This window comes from Macaca fascicularis, chromosome 3, assembly GCF_037993035.2.
Source record: "Macaca fascicularis isolate 582-1 chromosome 3, T2T-MFA8v1.1".
NCBI classification, from domain to species: Eukaryota; Metazoa; Chordata; class Mammalia; order Primates; family Cercopithecidae; genus Macaca; species Macaca fascicularis.
In genome coordinates, this window is record NC_088377.1 from 31,471,102 (window position 1) to 31,491,176 (window position 20,075).

The window sequence follows — 20,075 nt, forward strand, 5'->3', positions numbered from 1 at the left end:
CTCAGCACCATAAGCTAAGTTCACACAGAGTTAAATACATTTCTAAATAAGAACACAACACCAGGAAACATGGTTTCTATGGGAACATGTATTTTCAGTTCCAAAAACCCAACTTGCAAAATCTTTTAGAACACAGTCTGTTTTTAAATTACAGTGCCTATATTCTGGAAAACAAGTAGGTAAATAAAACTTTTATGAATCAAATCATATCCTTGAATCACCATGTCTGCCGTTTAAATAAAATATGTGTTTAACTTGTTTTTGATGCTAATAGATTCCTATTACAGCTCTCTTGTCCAATTAAATCTTTCTGCATCTCTACTTTCTGTACTTGTTTGCCTAATTAACTTATAATCCAAAAATAAACTCCCTTATACTAATAAAACAAAATAAACGTGCTCTAAGTAGAATTCTGAAACCGGAATACTATGTAATTCCTAGCAGTTGTATTTGTCACAATTCCTTAAAGCAAATACAGTTTTTGGTCAAGCTAATTACTTATATAATATGTCCTGTGGTCTCTTGGAAACTCCATTCATCTAGATATAAAGCACATACTCTATACCACTTCAAAAGAGCTACTGGCAGGAATGTCCCAAGCTGCAGCAGTTCTGCAACCTGCTCTGCCATCCAGCGGGCTCCATTCACAACCTCTCCAACAAGAACCAAATCTCTCAGCGTCGTGGGGCTTCCGGAGGGCCTCTCCCAAATTTGCTTCTTCCTTCAGAGTCTTTTGCTTTAGCAGCCAATCATTGTTCCTAGTCAATACTTCTTTATACCAAATCTTCTTTGTTCTAATTTTTGTGCTTTCTTTGTGTCCTCATTGGACCCTGATACAACTTCCTTGAAAACAATTTTTGTATACTAAGAGTGTATTAATAATATAATTCTATAGTTTTAAGGAAGAAAAAGGGCCAGGAGTGGTGGCTCACACCTGTAATCCCAGCACTTTGGGAGGCTAAGGTGGGCGGATCACAAGGTCAGGACAGCGAGACCATCCTGGCTGACACGGTGAAACCCCATCTCTACTAAAAATACAAAAAAAATTAGCCAGGCCTGGTTGTGGGCGCCTGTAGTCCCAGCTACTGGGGAGGCTGAGGCAGGAGAATGGCGTGAACCCAGGAGGCGGAGGTTGCAATGAGCTGAGATCACGCCACTGCACTCCAGCCTGGGCAACAGAGCGAGACTCTGTCTGAAAAAACAAAACAAAACAGAAAGAGAATTCAGGGAGCAAGTTAACCATATATGCTGAGCATTATCATAGAACTACTATTTACTGAACACTTATTAAAAGGATATAAGGGGCCGGGCACAGTGGCTCATGCCTGTAATCCCAGCACTTTGGGAGCCTGACGCAGGTGGATCACCTGAGGTCAGGAGATCGAGACCAGCCTGACCAATATGGTGAAACCCCATCTCTATTAAAAATACAAAAATTAGCCGGGCATGGTGGCATGCACCTGTACTCCCAGCTACTCAAGAAGCTGAGACAGGAGAATTGCTTCAACCAGGGAGACGGAGGTTGCAGTGAGCCGAGATCGTGCCACTACACTCCTACACTCCAGCCTGGGCAACAGAGTGAGACTCCATCTCAAGGGAAGAAAAAAAAAACATACATATATATATATGTGTGTGTGTATATATATATGGCACTGGAGATTTCATTAAGGTATAAGTTTTTGTGGCAAAGAGCACCCAGCCTGAAGCTGAAGCTACATAGCCTCTCCTCCCCAAACACCCCAGACCCAGGCCAGTCATCTGATCAGCACAGAATAGATAGTAAATTCCAAAGGCTTTAGGGGCTCCATGCCAGGAACAAGGGAAAAAGATCAAATATTTATTATTATATCACACTCAGCCAAGTAAAACCACATGTAGATAACAGAAGGCACTAAATCATTTAAGATTTGTCCTTGCTCATAGACTTCTCTTTACTTGAAATAACACTTCGACCTGCCTACAAATCTTCAACAATTTATTTCAGTTATTACCTCCTTTATAAGATCTTTCCTAGTCTTCCTAGATCCTCTTAGTTCTACCTACAAATACTTTATTTAACTTTCAATATCATCCGTGCACCTCTGGCTCTAGCCACTACCAATTTAAAAGCTTTTTGTATGTTATCTATTTCTTAATCTGCTTAAAACAAAGAATCAATAAATGAATGGTCATGATACTGTGTGATGACTGTCTAAGCAGAAATGTACACATGCAATTGAAAACCTAAAACTAGAATTTATGTGAAGATATAACACTACACTTATTCTCAATACACATACTTGACAGTAATGAACATATATGACTCGGACATTATACAATCTCTCAACGATAAAGCTTGCAAAGAGGAAATCAGAAAATCAAAGACAAACCTTGGAAAAGTCCCACAGATAAGCAGAAACACATACTAGCAATAAAGCAATACTTAGAATACAATTATTACTTCAGTATAAGAATACTACTTCACAATGTCTACAAAAGCAGTTATCACGCTGCACAGTATGTCACTCTCTTGATTGCCCAGGCACTCAAATATGTACACAAGGCAAAGTACTCACAAGTTCTAATATTTATTTGGTGCTAACTTAAAAGTAAGCTATAACTGTTACCTCTTATTACTAAGAACAGATGATTGGTTGCTAAAGGGTAAAGAGAACTCTACAGGAAGAAATAAATTTGGGAGAGGCCCTCCGGAAGCAAGGTATCCTACTCTGCACTAAATCACACAACCTGTTCAGTTCAACACGGAAATATCGGCATTCATTCAGCTATAGCTTAAGGAAAAAAAAAAAAAAAAACACTTAGGAGCATATCTGTTACAGTTTTACAATAAAAAGACCAAAAATACCACTCACTCTACAATAATGGTTATTAATTAGACATCAAGTCAGAAATGTAGTATGGATGACAACAGAAATAAAATTTACTCCCAAAAGCTGAACATATTACAATATCCTAAAATACATATACCAATTTCCTTAGTTGAAGCCACAAATGCCAAATTTATTCTACAAAACACTGCCATCTGTCAAATGAAGCTAACCTTGTTATTCTGAATTTCTCCGGTTTTGTTGTTTTGGTTACATTTAAGTTACTAGTTGGTTTTTCAACTTATTACATAATAGCTACCCAGCAGAACATAATAAATGTATGCCTAGTTTATAAACAAGTTTCAGTAAAACCATAATAAAAATATTTCAATTTGGCTGAGCACAGTGGCTCATATCTGTAATGCCAACGATTTGGAAGGCCAAAGTGAAAGGCTTGCTTAACACCAGGAACTCAAGACCAGCCTGGGAAACAGAGCGAGACCCCATCTCTAAAAAAAAAAAAAACAACTAAAAAATGGCTGAGTGGATGGTACACACCTGTAGTCCCAGCTACTTGGGAGGCCGAGGAGGGAGGATAGTGCGGGCCCCGGAGTTTGAGGCTGAAGCAAGCTATGATTATGCCACTGCACTCCAGCCTGGGCAACAGAGCAAGACTCTGTCTCAAAAATACATTTTTTAATTCAAGGGCAAGTGTTCCTGACACCTGTTTTTCTTTAAAATGGTCCCAATTTAAGAATTTAAAAAGTATACATACTGTTGTCAGGTAGAGTATTAATGGGAAGGAGGAAGTGCTCAATAAAGTTGCTGGTTCTCCAGAGGGGAAAAATAAATTCTGACATTTACTCAAACAATATGCAAAAATCAAACCCAAGTGGAATGAAACTTAAATCCTGAATGAAGACAAATTAAGAAAACACTTAGAGGGCAATAAATGAGACTATCTTTATGAAACAGGATATGGAAGTTCAAATATTAAAAGAAACTAATTATATATGAAACTAAATTAAAAATAAAAATGTCTATTCATGTAAGAACATAAAGAAAATAAAAAGACATTGTAAAAACAGAAAATATCTGGAAAACATACACAGTAGTTTCCCCTTCTCTTGTTTCACTTTTTGAAGTTTCAGTTACCAATGATCAAGTACAGTTCAAAAATATGAAAAATTCCAGAAACGATGTTTTAAACTGTGCAGTATTCTGAGTGCTGTGCATAATGAAATCTCATTCCATGCCACCCACAACATGAGTCTTCCTTTGGTCCAACATATCCACACTGTGTATACCACCCACTTACTAGTCAGCAGCCATCTCAGTTATCGGGTATTTTTGAAAAAGATTACACTCACACAACATTATATTACCATAGTTGTTCTATTTCATTATTAGTTATTGTTGTTAGTCTCTACTGTACCTAATTTATACATTAAACTTTATCACAGGTAGGTATATATAAGAAAAAACCATATATACTATATTCTATATAGTATTGGACCATACTATATATGGCATACTATTTCAAATATTTTGAAAACATACATAGTATGTTATGTGAATGTAATCTCTTTTAAAATATACTATATACATGGGTCAATACTAGCCACAGTTTCAGGCATCCACTGGGGGTCTTGGAACATACTCCATGAGGGTAAAGGTGGATTACTGTCAATAAAAAAACAAAAGTAGAATCTAAACCATAAAGAACTACCTCAAATCATAAAGAAAAAGATAAATAGCCCAAAAGAAAAAACAGGCAAGAGAAACAAATGTCCATTTCACAGAAAAGAATCACAATGGACCATAAACATATAAAAAGATAAATAGTTTAACTGTAGAATGATTAAGCTGTAGTATATCTAGAAATATAAATGAACAATAACACAACATTTTTAACAAAAAGTGCAACAACTAAAATCATACTTAGTAAAAGACAGATTTCCATATAAAATCGGGAACAAGACAAAGATGTCTGTCACCACCACTTCTATTAAACATTTTACAGAGGACCCCAAAGAGTACAATTTTTAAAATGAATAAAGGTGGTAAATAAAGTTATTAGAATAAGTGAATTTCACGAAGTAGCAGATACAAGCTTCATATGCAAAAATCAACCACATTCTCTATACCAGCAAAAAACAATTGGAATATAAAACTAAAAAATACTGCCAGGGCACAGGGGCTCATGACTGTAATCCCAGCACTTTGGGAGGCCAAGGCTGGTGGATCACGCAGTCCAGAGCTCGAGACCAACCTGGTTATAACACACTGAAACCCCATCTGTACTAAAAATACAAAAAATTAGCCAGGCGTGGTGGCACGCACCTGTAGTCCCAGCTACCAGGGAGGCTGAAGCAGGAAAATCACTTGAACCTGGGAGGCAGAAATTGCAGGGAGCCGAGATCGTACCACTGCACTCCAGCCTGGGGACAAAATGAGACTGCGTCTCAAAAAAAATAAAAGTAAAAAATAACATTTACGATAGCATCAAAAAAGTCAACTCTAACAAAAGATATGCAAAGACCTTTAAACTAAACTGTTAAAAAATAAAACCTAAATAAATGGAGAAATATATCTGTTCTTGAATTGGAAGGCTAAAATACTGTAAAGATGTCCAAACAGTCAGAATGAATCTATATATCCAACACAATCCCACTCAAAACTCCCAGCAGGCTCTTTGTCCAACTGTTCAAAGTGCTTCAGAATTGTATTTGGAAATGCAAAAAAATCTAGAATAGCCAAAACAAATTTCTAACAAGAACAAAGTTGAAGAACTTACATTTACCCACATTTCAAAGCCACAGTAATCAAGACAGTATAGCACAGCATAAGGATCGAAAGGAACAGAATTCAAAAATAAACCCATTCATACTGGTCAATTAATTTTCCAGAAAGGTACCAATGTAATTCAATGACGAAAGGACAGCTTTTTCAAAAGTAGGTGCGGGGACAGTTAGATATCCACATGCAATAAATGAACTTTGACTCTCATACCTCAGAACACACACAGAAATGAATTCCAAATGGACCATAAACCTAAAACGACAAAACTTCTAGCACGAAACACAGGGAGAAAAAAAAGGTTTACAAAGTAAGTTTCAAGAAAAAGGGTAAAGTACTAACTATAAAAGTAAATTAAACAATCAATATTAAAATACTTCAACTTCAGAGAAACTGTTAAGAAAATACAAATACAAGCCACGCATTGGGAGAAAGTATTTGTAATTACATACACATGATAAAACACACCCAACATATAAAGAATTCCTACAACTCAACAGCAAGAAGATAACCCAACTAAGAAATTGGGAAATAATCTTAACATGTCAAAAAGAAGACATAAAAATGGTCAATAAGTAAAAGACAGAGGCCCTGGGTTCCTACTAGCTCTCCTGCAACATCGCCTGCCTGCCTCCCACACCTTCCTCGCCCATACCATAAAAGACCTCCAGCTTAGAAGCTTAAGGAAGAACAGCATCAGCACTCAGGAAAAGGAGGAGGGAGAAGGGAGGGGAGAATAGGAAAGAGGAGAAAGAGAGGGAGTAGGGTGGTGGTGAGGGCGGAGGCAGCAGCCCTGAAGTGGTTAGTCAGCCCTCTTGCTTTAGACAGCAAACTGAGAGAATTCTACCCACTCTTCTGCTCATGCAAGAAATGCTTGGAAGAGCATTTACTTTCATCCAAAAACTGCACACCCGGCCGGGTGTGGTGGCTCACGCCTGTAATCTCAGCACTTTGGGAGGCTGAGGCGGGTGGGCCTGAGGTCAGGGGTTCAAGACTCTCCTGGACAACATGGCAAAACCCTGTCTCTAGTAAAAATACAAAAATTAGACGGGCGTGGTGGCAGGTGCCTGTAGTCCCAGCTACTCAGGACGTTGGGGAAGGAGAACCGCTTGAACCCGGGAGACGGGGGCTGCAGTGAGCTGAGATCGCGCCACTGCACTCCAGCCCGGGCAACAAGAGCGAAACTCTGACTCAAAAACAAAACAAAACAAAACTGCAGACCCTAGGTGGCCGAGGCAGGAAGATCACTTGAGGTCAGGAGTTCAAGACCACCCTGGCCAACATGGTAAAACCCCATCATAAAAATCAGCCAGACCTGGTGGTGTGCACCTGTAGTCCCAGCTACTTGGGAGGCTGAGGCACGACAATCACTTGAACCTAGGAGGCAGAGGCTGCAATGAGCCAGATCGCACCACTGCACTCCAGCCTGAGTGACAGAGTGAGACCTTTGTCTCAAAAATAACAACAAAAAAACAACTGCAGACCCGAAGGTTTGCCTAAGCCAACACCAAGATGGACAAAAATAAGCTAATGGCAACACCAAACCCCACCAATGTTCACACAGCCCTAGGACCACACCTCCAAGCACAAGACCCCCACGACCCGAGGGAGCAGCTCTGATCTCTGTAACCCCAAAGGCCTGGACCCCCTACCCACTTTACACCATAGAAACCACAGGACTGACCAGGGTCATCTTATATGCTGCTTACAGCTACTCAGCTGCAGTTCCACATGCTCAGGTACACTGGTGCTCTCCTCCTGACGCCACCCAGCAAGAATGGGAATACTGTCAGTTCTGTGAGTTCCACTGTTCTAAGGACTTCAATTCCTGCCTCCTTTGGGAAGAAGCCCAGAAGCCAGTTCTGCATGATGCTACCAAAATTGGCAAAGAGAGTGTCCACTGACCCTAAGAGGCCTGTGCAGAGCTGTTTCTGATAGCCACAGTAGACAAATTCCTAGGCAGGCAGGGACGGGTCCCTGGTGAAACCCGACCTTCAAACCAAAGACAGTTTAAAGCCTGAACACCAAGCTGCCAGTTCTAGATAAAGTCCACCGCTGGAGTGAAAACTTATTTTCTTTTTGCCTCTTTCCCAATTGGTTCTTTCTGAATAATGCTTTTAAACCAATTGAATGTTGCCTTTTCCAAGGCTACCTACTGCCATCTCCTCATTCCAAATCTAAAAAAAATTCTGGATTCAACTACAAAGACGGCTACCAGCCCCTGAAGCTACCAGCTTTCAGGGCCCCTCTCACACAGAAGGCTATCCACTTCACATCCCCTCTCATTGTTGAAGGCTTTTCTGTTGCTCAATAAAATTCTTCCCTGCCTTGCTCACTCTCTGGAGTCCACGTACCCTCGTTATTCTAGGTCACAGGACAAAAACCCAGAACTCGCCGAACAGCGGGAACGAAAACAGCTGTAACACGCACCTGGCCGGCTCCTGGAGCGGCAGGTGGTGGGCATGAAAAAAGCTGTTACACACTCCCATTTGCTGGACTATGGGAGGAATGAGCTGCGACACCTCTGGGGGCCCAAACCTCAGCACTCCCCAGACTAGAGCTGTAATACACCCCCATTCGCAAAGCCGTGGGCAGCAGGAACAAACAAGCTCTAACATCCCCATCCACTGAGCCGTGAGCGCCAGGAACAAGAGAGGGCTGCGGCACTCCCAGGTGGCTCAGACCTCGGGCGGGTCTCCCCAGGCAGAAGCTATCACACCCGCTTGGGGCTCCACGGTTGCTGCGTCTCCGAGTTTTTGGGTTCCACCACGTTCCTCTCGTCTCAATGCGGGAGTCGAGCTGTGGCACCCACATGCGGTACACCCGGTCCCACCATGGGGTGAGCACGGAATGGCAGTGGTCGTGGGATCTGGGCTGGGGATCAGCCGAGAGCAGCCTGCCGGGCCCAGCAGGCAGAGCGAGCCCAGTGAGTGCGAGTAAAGCCTGGGCAGAGGCGCTGCTGGCCTTAGAGGTTTCTGGCTGGGGAATTGGCACCGATAAAATCTTGTGTCACTTCTTCCCTCCAAAAATGGAGGATTTTTAAACCTGAGGTAGTGGACCATTTCCTGTTTCCTTTCTTCCGTGCTCATCCTCAGCCCTGCCCAGCTCCAAAGCCTTTCTCCAAGGCCCCATGGGAAAATTTCAGGGCATTCTTGATGAGACACCCAGACCCAGCCCAGAGGCCTCACACGAAGACAAAGAAAACCCCAGAACTTCAGCCCAGTGTTTCTGTAGCTCCACCTTAACTGAGACATTTGATTATGCATGTATTCTGGCATGAATTAAGACACAAAACTTTTCTATATGTGAATGCACAGTTGGTTCGCACATCGGTGTTACCATAACAGGTCCTGGCCACTAATGGTACATTATTCCTGGCTCCTCTCTGCACACCCCTCCCCAATACATCTGTCCCACTTCCGTGAGGATGTAGCTCCCAGCTCTGCAGACAATTCTGCCCTATGACCTAATGACCCCTCACCACACAGCACCCATTTCCAGACTGAACAGCAACAACAAAAACCCAACACATAGAGTGGAGTTTTTCCAATTCAGATTCCTCTTCTTCCCTGTCTTCAGACAGATGAAAAACTGTAAAAAAAAAAAAAAAAAAAAAAAAAAAAAGGAACTATCTTTCTGCCCAATTTCTGTCCAATTTACTTACCTCGCCACAGTTCATCCCACCCCTGCAACTGCTCCATGTTCTTTTCAAACTTCCAACCCAACTAAAATGTGAAATTATTTTTGTACCCTGTGTAATAAAATACTCATCATAAAGATTTCTTGTATATGTGTGCAATGAATTGTTAAAGAGATAAAGTTAATATTTACTTTGAGGCATGATGAAATGAGTTCCTATTTTTCAACAATGTACCTTTTTATCAGGTGTTAGTTTAAACAAACAAAAAAAAAATTGTGCAATCTCAATTTGTTTTGTGAACATATTAGCACTTGGTCCTGGAGCATTTTACCTTTAGCTACATCTCTGACATTTTTGCCATTTTAAGACTTGGAAGAATGTAGCTATTGTGATTGCTATTACGTAGGAGTGTTAAAACTGGATAATGTATGAGAAGCAATGTTAAAAAAAAATCATCCTCAAACTGGCCAACAAGCACATGAAAGATGTCCAAAATCATTAGTCATTCAGGAAATATACATTACTATCACAATGAGGTTAACACTACGTATTCACTAAACGGCTAAAACATAAAAGATTAAAAATCCCCAGGTGTTGGCAAAAATGTAGACCACCTGAAATTCTCCTATATTGCTAATAAGAATGTACAATGATACAACTGATTTGGATAACAATTTAGTATTACAACAATTCTACACCTATGTATTTGCCCAAGAGAAACAGAAATACGTCTCAAAGACTTGCTTACAAATGTACACACAACATTACATATGGGTCAAAAACTGGGGGAAAAAACAAAAGTACATCAAAAGGTACATGAATACACAGATGTGAGAATATTTATACAATATTACTCCACAGTAAAAAGAAACATACTGATACATGCAATAAAACATGGCTGAATCTCAAAAGCATTTTGCTGAGCAAAAGCAGCCAGATGCGAGAAAAAAAAAAGAAATTTTGTATAAACAAATCTATTTATGTGAAGACACAGAACAGCCAAAACTGATGTACAGTAATAAAAATCAGATCAACAGTTGTCTGAAATAACGAGGGTGTTGATAATTAATGAGAAAGGTGATACAGGACAAATTTTGTGGAGTGACAGAAATGTTCTGTATGGCCAAATTCATCAAATTACACACTTTCAGTGTAAATCATACCACAATAACACTAACTTGAAAAAAGTCAAGACAGCAGTAGTGTGGGGGCGGGGGGTGGTGTAGAAAAGTGGGAGAGTACGAATGAGGAACAAAGGAAACTTCCAGGACAATAGATATTCTATTTCATGTCTAAAATGGTACAAAGAATAGAAATCTTAATATACTTCTTTAAGTTGTTCATAAGTTTTCATATGCTATGGTTAGCCCCCCCCCCCCGAAAAATCCTATAGGAATTATTCATATACAAATACACACACACACACACACACACACACACCCAAAAAAAAAAAGCCAGAAAGAAACACAAAGATTACAACTTTAGCATGTACAATCATTTTCCAACTCCTTAATGCATCGATTCAACTTATTTGCGCCCCCAGGAGTAAGAGGGGGCAAGTATCCCACCTAGCCACCTGAAGCTTTGGGTTTCCATAGAAACGTTGGCCAGAAAAGCCTGAGGGAGGAGACAGCTCCTCTACAAGGAAACATGTTGCTGCACTGATGGAGAGAAACACCTGAAACAAAAGAAACAATGTCTGTTCAAAGACCCTGCTTCCATATTAAATTTGGTGTATTGTGATAATTCAATCCCTAAAGGACCCTGCAGTCAATTTACACAGTGCTAAAGGCACTTTTATCTTTAAGAATACTAATTAACTTCAACCAGTGATCCTCAAACATTAAGTATAGAAGAATAATCTGAGATTCTTATTAAGCATGCTTTAGCCCAACCCTCAACATCTTGAAACAATAGGTCCAGGGTGAGGCGCAGAAGTCTGCACTTTTAGCAAGCACTACAGATAATTAAGACATTCCACAAAAACCATATTATAAGAAACTGATCTAAACCTATAGTAACAAGACTAAGGAAAATATTGCTGGACATTTAAAATATCCAGCAGTTCAGAGAACCAAAAACTAAAAATAAAGCAGATGGTCTGCACTGAAGCAGAGTTAATCAAGGGGCAAAAAAGAGAAAAACTGAAAAATTACTTATCACATACATAAAACAGAATGTCATGACAAGAATGATGTCCTTGGAAATTAAAGTCTGCCAAAATAAATGCAAGGCCTCACCCTTTCATAAATCCAACTTTCACATCATCTACTTGCCCACATTATATAGTGACATTCCTAAACTCACTTTCACAAGCCAAATTTGGTCCTTCATACATAATAAAAATCAATGATTATATTGTAGGAAAAAGGCAGGCCACTGCTGCAAGTCAGGGCTTAAAGTAATTCTATGACATTAGAGAGTAAAATTATGCCAGTGTCAGGGGAAGAAAGACCCTGTAGCCACCTTACTCTAAGCACATCAGGGCAGAAATCAATTGTGAAGTGGCCTCTGGAGAAGGAAATTAGTGAAGGCGACTAATACAGGAAAAAAGTGCCCTGCCTGACTTTACAGTTCCTAGGAAGATAGAGAAGAGACTGACAAACTACCAGCACCCCTCCACCACCACATCCAGGGTATCTAAGGTGAAAGCTTAAACAAAGATCACCAGTACCCAAAGAAAAAATACATGCAAGCATCACAATTGAAAATACTACAGTATCTTTTAGTTAAACAGAACCTACTTTGTAAGTCTGCACAACTAACACATGTAAATATTTCAGAAATGCATGAGGTACAAAAGTAGGTAACTGCCTTTTTAAATCAGCAACAACAACAAAAATACTCATTATCACTTCTAATCAGTATTTATTGGAAGTACTTGCTAGTACAGGAAGAAAATGAAAGTACACACACAAAAACTGAAATTATACATAAAACTTTTTAATCATGATATGATCTTTTACACAGAAAGTAAAAAACTGTCTCTGGAAAAGGTATTAGAAACATTTAGCAACGTGGCTAGATACAAAATTAATATACAAAAGACCGCTGCATTTGTATACACCAATAACAAATTTTTAAAAGCACTGCCATGTAACAGTTATCAGAAATTATCAAATACCTAAAAGATGTACAATGATTTTGTGAAATTATAAACCATACAAGAGATATTAAACATGACCTAACAAAAATACAAGTATACCCTACTCATCCTGTATCATAAAGATGTTAATAATCCCAAATTGATCTACAGAGTCAATCAAATTAATCAAAAAGACAGAGGATTTGAGAGAACTTGCTACGATTATTCTAAAATTTCTAAGGAAAAGTCAAGTGTCACTTCTGAAAAAAAGGAACAAAGTCAAAAGAACTTTCTTTTCCAGTATGAGATTATTCTAAAGCAACAACAATGAATACAGGATGATATTCACAAAATGATTGATGAAAAAGAATCAGTCAAGGAAAGAGAAAAAAACATTTTGCATTAAACTTTTGTATATGTGACAAAGATGGCATATCAATTCAGTGGAAGAGAGCATTAACTTTTCAATAAAGCAAGGTTAACAAAAGAAATTTTTAAAATCATTTACAGGTTACACATCCCAAAACTCCAAGCCAGAAATAAGAAATGCTCCACAATTTGAAAACTCTAAATGTTTTGAGCACCAACAAGATGCTGAAAGGAAATGCTCACTGGCTTATTTCAGATTTTCAAATTTAGGATATTTACCCAACCCAGGTAAGCAAAATACAAATATTCCAAAATCTGAAGGGAAGCAAAAGTCCAAAATCCAAAACACTTCTGCTCCCAAGCATTTTGGATATGAGAGACTCAATCTGCATATGGTGAAAACAAAACTGTATCCCTACCTCGTACCATATACAAAACTCAAGCACAGATGAAAAAAGGTCTAAAATGTTGCAAATATAACTTTAAAACTCTTAAAAATACAGATGAACCTTCTAGATATTGTAGCAGGAAAAAGTTCTTAAAATTTTTAAGTTAAAACAACTAACATTAAAAAAAAATACCTTCAGCTACTCATATAGATGCAACAAATCAACAGGAAGATGAATAGAGGATTCAAGATGATAATCTCAAATGAAAGTAAAGGGATAGGATAAGGGATATAGGTTATTATCAAAGTTCCAGCTTCTGTTTTAAATAGGGGGTTCGTGTGTTTATTATTTAAAATAAGCGATTTAAACAAATAAATGAAAACATTTGCAGGAAGAGCTGATCATGAGACAACTGGTAAACTTAATTCAATTATGTGTACTTCAGAACCAAACTAAAAATGTATATTATTAAAAACAAACTCTTTGTAAACTATCTGACCACATATAAGGGTAGTAAATACAGAACGGGCACTACAAAAATAATAATCTAGACAATCAAACTAAAAAGTTACCACAGCATACCGGCAAAAAGGGAGAGAAGAAACATTTGAAGCCAGGAAGAAAGATAAGTGATGTATAAAATCCAAATAATGTAGTTTTAAATGAAGAGGAGGAAAATAGTGGGAGAAAAATTCCTGAGAACACAGATTTCAGATCAAAAATCCTAGGCAGGACCATTAAAAAGATACATACATAAACACATGCTAGTGAAATTTCTGAAATCTTAAAAAGAAAGAGTAAAATCTTACAAGGTAATACAGAGAGTTAATTTATCTGCCAAAAAAAAAAAAAAGCATAGTGACAGCAAACCATCAAAAAGCATTATACAACAGACCAAAAAATACAGTTAAAATTAGTTAATTTTAAAAAACCAATTAGCCACTAATAATGCATCTGCAACACTAAGAAAATTCAGTCACCTAGAATGCAATTCTATATTATCCCAACAAAACTAGGAATACTAAAAGAAAAAACATGCTAAAATGTCTTACCTAATTTGGGGCAAACGGGTGGAGGAAAAAGTTAATTTTTTATATTATCGAAAAAAGTTATTAATGTTTTATATTACCAAAATTTTATAAAAATATTTGTTTAAAATTAAAAGAGCCAAAATTGACAAGAAAACGTTAAAAACAAGAGTGGTGGTGGTGATACAAAAATTGGTCTATCCATCAAAACTGAATGGAGAAAACAAGACTAGTAAATGGATAATCAGATGACAATAAAAAGATTAAATTTATTAGTTATCATCATATGTGCATGGTTAAATTCTAAAAGACAAAAATAAAAGTTTGGATTGGATCCATTAAAAATACAAAGAGAAATTGCCCAGCACTTCAAGAGGCCAAGGCAGGCTGATCACTTGGGGTCAAGAGTTTAAGACCAGCCTGGCCAACAGGGTGAAACTCCGTCTCTACTAATATTACAAAAAGTAGCTGGGCATGGTGGTATATGCCTGTAGTCCCAGCTACTTGGAAGGCTGAGGCAGGAGAATTGCTTGAACTTGGAGGCAGAAGTTGCAGTGAGCTGAGACTGCACCATTGCACTCCAGCCTGGGTGAGAGAGCAAGACCCTGTCTCAAAAAAAAAAAAAAGCAAGAAATAAGATCAGCATCTGGCAAACACAATTGACAACAAAACAAGCAGAGATTTAAAAAATGGCATGTCTATATACGTATCTATACACACACACACACACACACACAGATTTAGGAGAAAATTTTAGACCAATAAATACAGAAACCTAAATGATATTTAGAATTTTATAGAACTATAAAACTTAAAATTTGACCCTAGAAAACATAGAAAATTTAAAAGACAATAAGCAAAATTTGGAAACTTTACCTAAAATTTGCTCTAAATGAGCAACTCAGCCCTGATACAGTCACGTTCAGCAAATCTTCAAGTAACAAGTACCAACTGCACCATATCTAATTTTTCAAATCAAAAAGGATCATACACCATCAATTTTGAATGACTCAACATAATCCTACACTGAACAATTCCAAAAGCACAGGAAAACACAGAATCATTTTATGAGGTAACCTTATCTTAATAGCCCTCATAGGCACACCAAACTTTGTAACCAATCTCATTAAAGAATCCAAGGAGGACTGGTTCCAGGACCCCCAAAGAAGCCAAAATCTGCGAATGTTCAAGTCTCTTATATAAAATGGTATAATATTTGCCTGTAACTTACACATCCACACATCCTCCAGTATACTTTAAATCATTTCTAGATTACTTATAATACCTAACACAATGTAAATGCTACATAAATAGTTGTTATACTGTATTGTTTAGGGAGTAATGACCAAAATAAGACTGTACATGTTCAGCACAGATGCAACAACGCTTTTTTTTCCCAGAATATTTTCAATCCACAGTTGGTTGAATCTAGGGATTCAGAACCTGTGGATACAGAAGGCCAATTATATACCAAATTCTAGGTTTAAATTTATTGTATTAAATGTAGAAATACATTAAAATAGTAAAGCAACATGCCCAAATGGGGTTTTATCAGGAATTCAAGAACAGCCAAAACAATACAACATTGTGGTTAAGAGCAGGGGCTTGTGTATCACATGACTTTTGAGTTTATCCGACCCTTAATACATACTCGAGATGAAATGTTGCTTTAGTTCTCCAATACTGTTTCTTCAGCTTCAACAGAAAGGAGAAAGATAGTACTCACTTTATAAGGTGGTTGGGAAGATTAAAAGAAAAAAGTTTGTAAGAAGACTCAGCACAGTGCCTTACACAGATTATATAGTAAATATTCATATATCTTATGTACAAATGGTTCTTACATTACTGACATATAAAATATCATTCACTGCAAAAAAAGACATGATTGTCCACATCTAAATCCAGTTTTGAAACATTTATAAAACTTAGGAATGTATGAAAATTTCCGTATTATAAGGAAACTATATAATAGAAACTAACATAAATAGTAGCAACATTCTGTAAACTTAAAGTAATAAGTGGTAAAAATAATGACAAGAAAGAGATCAGAATATTAAGTATTTGTAAAGGATATGGACTGTATACATACAATATTGAAGAAAATCAACAGAATATTTATTAGAAATGATGTGAATTCGTTTAAAAGGCTGGATACAATGTGAGTATATGTGTTAAAATCAGGTGTGAAAAGGAAAGAATAAGAAAAGGAATAAACAGCTGGAAACCTATCTCTCTGCCCAAATCAAGTCTTATACTAATAATAAGATAATCAACTGATTCCTAATAAAGAATATTCCCTTTATGTAACATTTAAAGTGATTTAAGTAATGTTAACCATCAAATGCTGCATGGTATAGTTTTATAACCTTAGATAATCCTAAATTGGAAAATACACATTATTTTAACTAAGAAATTTACCCTGAATCCAGCCTGCATTGTTTTCCAAGTTTTAACTCTTCAACTTGCTTAATCTATGACAACCTTCCCACCTAACCCTCATCTTTTGAGGAATTCAGTGAAAGTTGACTGTAGATCTGTTAGATTCCTCTGCCTCCATGCTATACTATTTCTTTTTTATTCTCCCTATACAGAACGCTTGCTTAGGACCATTAAACAATCGAATCTAAAGAAGTTGCTCACATCTAATCATACTAATGTTTAAAAAGAACCTTCAGAAGCACTTAATGACTTGCCCAAGGTGACAAAAAGGTGGTTGAGATCTAGCCCACATTCTTTCACTACCACTGCCTATTCTCCTAGCATGAACAGTTTTCCAAGCTTTTGTTGTTCTGTTTTGTTGTGGTTTGGTTTTTTGTTTTTTTGAGATGGAGTCTTGCTCCATTGCCCAGGCTGGAGTGCAGTGGCATGATCTTGGCTCACTGCAACCTCTGCCTCCTGAGTTCAAGTGATTCTCCTGCCTCAGCCTCCTGAGTAGCTGGGATTACAGGCGTGTGCCACCACACCTGGCTAATTTTTGTATTTTCAGTAGAAACTGGGTTTCACCATGTTGGTCAGGCTGGTCTCGAACTCCTGACCTCGTGATCCCCCCGCCTCACCTTCCCAAAGTGCTGGGATTATAGGCAGGAGCCACCGGGCCTGACCGTTTTGTTTTAAGAGACGGGGTGTCATTTTGTTGCCTAGGCTGGTTTTGAACTCCTGGCTTCAAGTGATCCTCCCACCTCAGTCTCCCCAAGTGCTGCGATTACAAGCATGAGGCACCACGCCTAGCCTCATTGTTTCTTAATAATTTTTAAATTTCGAGATTCGGTTAGGAAACTAAGTACTGTACTTACATTCCTTTTGGAAACCATTCACTTATTTCATTCATCAAATATTTGCTCAGTCCTACTATGTGTAAAGAACTGTTCTAAGCCCTACAGTGAAACAATATATTTTATTCAACTCAGAAGGATACATTTAATATAAATAGTATCCTGTTCATTTCACTTTGGAAATTAATTTGGTCCCTGGGAGCAAACCTCCTCCCAATAATAACTGCCCTAAAGAATACTAGCTTTGTTCACCTGCTTAGATAGATTGCTGGGGGGGGGCGGGGGGGGGTGGGGCCGCCATGGAGTATCCTCATTTGGAACTTGAATCTATGTATCAAGGCTCCTACACTTTGGTAAATATGAAGCATAAAGGCTGAAGATACATGTCCAAAACCAAAATTATCACAGGATTTAACTAATCTGCTGCCAACTGCACCTCATCTGAAATATTTAAACCTCAGAAAAGCAGCTTTCTGCAGTTTTACTACATCTCATAAGTCCCTGGGTTGGCCAAACTCCAGCAATCAAGCAAAGAACACATCAAAAGGGAAAGGCAGCCCCTTGCCTTATCATCCTACATTGTGACAAAGACTGATGAATTCTATAGGTGAACCAAAAAACCATGAAAGTTTTGTGTAGTGTGGTGCTGCAAACAACAAAAAAAACTTACATCCATCTGCAAAATAAAAGTTTAAAAACCCTTGAAAATATAAGAAACCATTCCGACTACCAAAATACAACTATTTACTTAAAATTTAAAAACATATACGTACACACAATTTTTTAAGGTGAGAAGAAAACTGGCTAAAATGTTGGCTATGCAATATACACTACACACCTCTCCTTTTAGATAATCCATAAAGTGTCTGAGTAAAAACAGACTTTCACTTTTGTTTCTTCTAAGTGTGAAGTTCACTTCCTAGTTACCAGTTTTAAGTGCGCTTCCTGGTTACCAGCTTGATGGATTTAAATCTGTCAACTTATTGAGGTAGATGGTTTATTTATATCCATATAAATATTTTTAAATAGTTCTAATATGAGTAATAAAGCAATCGTGTATTAATATGGAAAGCAAACACATTTAAGTGTTTCTTTTGTAAAACAATCTAAGTATTATGGAAGTATAAAAGCTTCTCTAAAAAAAAATCCCCAATAACAATGAAATGATCTAAAACACACCCATACTAAAAATAACATCATAATGATATTTTGAATTAACTACTCCCTTTGTGTGGGGAGGGGATTAATTAAAGTAGGAAATTGGACTTGACAGCCAAGATCATTTTCGTTAACTTGATTCTTGATTCTACAATTTTATGCATAACCTCTGAACCATGCAACAGAGCCTGCAGTTACTTAATGCAGTTCAGTCAAAATCAAATGAAAAAAAAAAAAAAAAATCCCAAACTTACAAAGTTCTTCCCATTGTTCAAACTTAGGAGATGTGAAAAATTCGTATTTCTCACTTTGAAACAGACTTTAATATTCAACACTGAAGACAATTATAAACAAATAGTACCATACATATTAAACAGTGCTTAGTATTCACATGACCATATGGTCTTTCGTAAGCCTTAAGTCTTTAAAAACTAAATTTGAAGGTATTCAAAATAGAATAGGGAGGATTAGGAAGTAAACTCTTTTAAACTCTCATTATTAAGTCTTGAATTATTTCACCGTAAATAAAGTGCAGTGTGCAATATCCTTCTAACTTTACCAGTAATATCAACTAACATACGAGTCTCAAAAACTTTCCCAACGTGCCTAAAATAACAATGCACTATCCTTGCTTTCCAAACTTCTTGAGTATCTTCGACTACTTTAAAGCAGTATCATAAAATTCTAAAAATAATCTCAAGGCAAAAATTTAGCAGGCTGTATGTAGACAGCCCATTTTAGAACAGGTCTTATTGCAAAGTCAAGCACAGGTAGAATATCGCTACACCAAAACTACACCAGGGCGGGGCATTCATTACTCACCCAGATTAACCAAACACAACTCTGGTGGTTGATCACAGTAAACCCTAATTGTCCCCGTAATTCCAACACGACTAAGGCACGGTTGACCCCTTTTGCCCAAAATGCTTTTCACGCAAATGAAAAATTTAAAAAAAAAATTAAATTATGGCCAACTACTCTTCAGAATATGGTGCAAGCCATGATAGTGCACTTAAGATTCTGAAAGCAAAGTCTAAAATAGCAGAATGATCTCTCACTATTCACTTTAAAGATACAAAGCTTCACAGTTTTTTTTAAATGGTTTTCTTTAGTGAGTGACCATTTGAATGTGTGACTGATGCAAGAGTAAAGAGTGAACGAAGGAACAAGGTCAAACTTAGGGGACAAAAGATTCCTGGAATAACATGGCCAGAAAGGTTTCCTCTCTTAGAGACAGTTACCATATTGAAAAAAAAAAAAAAAGCAGAAAAGAAGAAGAAGAAAAAAGGGAAACCTTAAAAGGAAAAGAAACCAAGCAAATCACCTACTTCTAGAGTCCACCTGGTCAACACGACTGCCCCGCAAGGCAGGTAATTCGATTTTGCTGGAGACCGTTTTGCAAAACAGCAGGCCTGTAACACTACTACCTTCGAAAGACAAAATGGGTTCAGAAAGGATGACAACTGGCTCTTCTTTCTTATTTAAGGGGAGAGAATAAAGTTTCATTAAGAAGCCACACAGAGCACTG

General features: G+C 37.7%; 1 protein-coding gene across 9 annotated transcripts in view; it reads right to left on the reverse strand.

Moving 5' to 3' along the window:
* Nucleotides 1-20,075, reverse strand: part of USP25 (ubiquitin specific peptidase 25) — a 142,860-nt gene that overhangs the window by 122,056 nt on the left and 729 nt on the right. For 2 of the 9 annotated variants that reach the window (XM_074034199.1, XM_065541482.2), the window contains exon 1: nucleotides 19,876-19,985. The exons of the other annotated variants lie outside the window; for them this stretch is intronic. The gene's annotated coding sequence lies outside the window, so the exon portion shown is untranslated. Of the gene's footprint in view, nucleotides 1-19,875; nucleotides 19,986-20,075 lie in introns of those variants that run through there. 9 annotated transcript variants of the gene reach the window in all.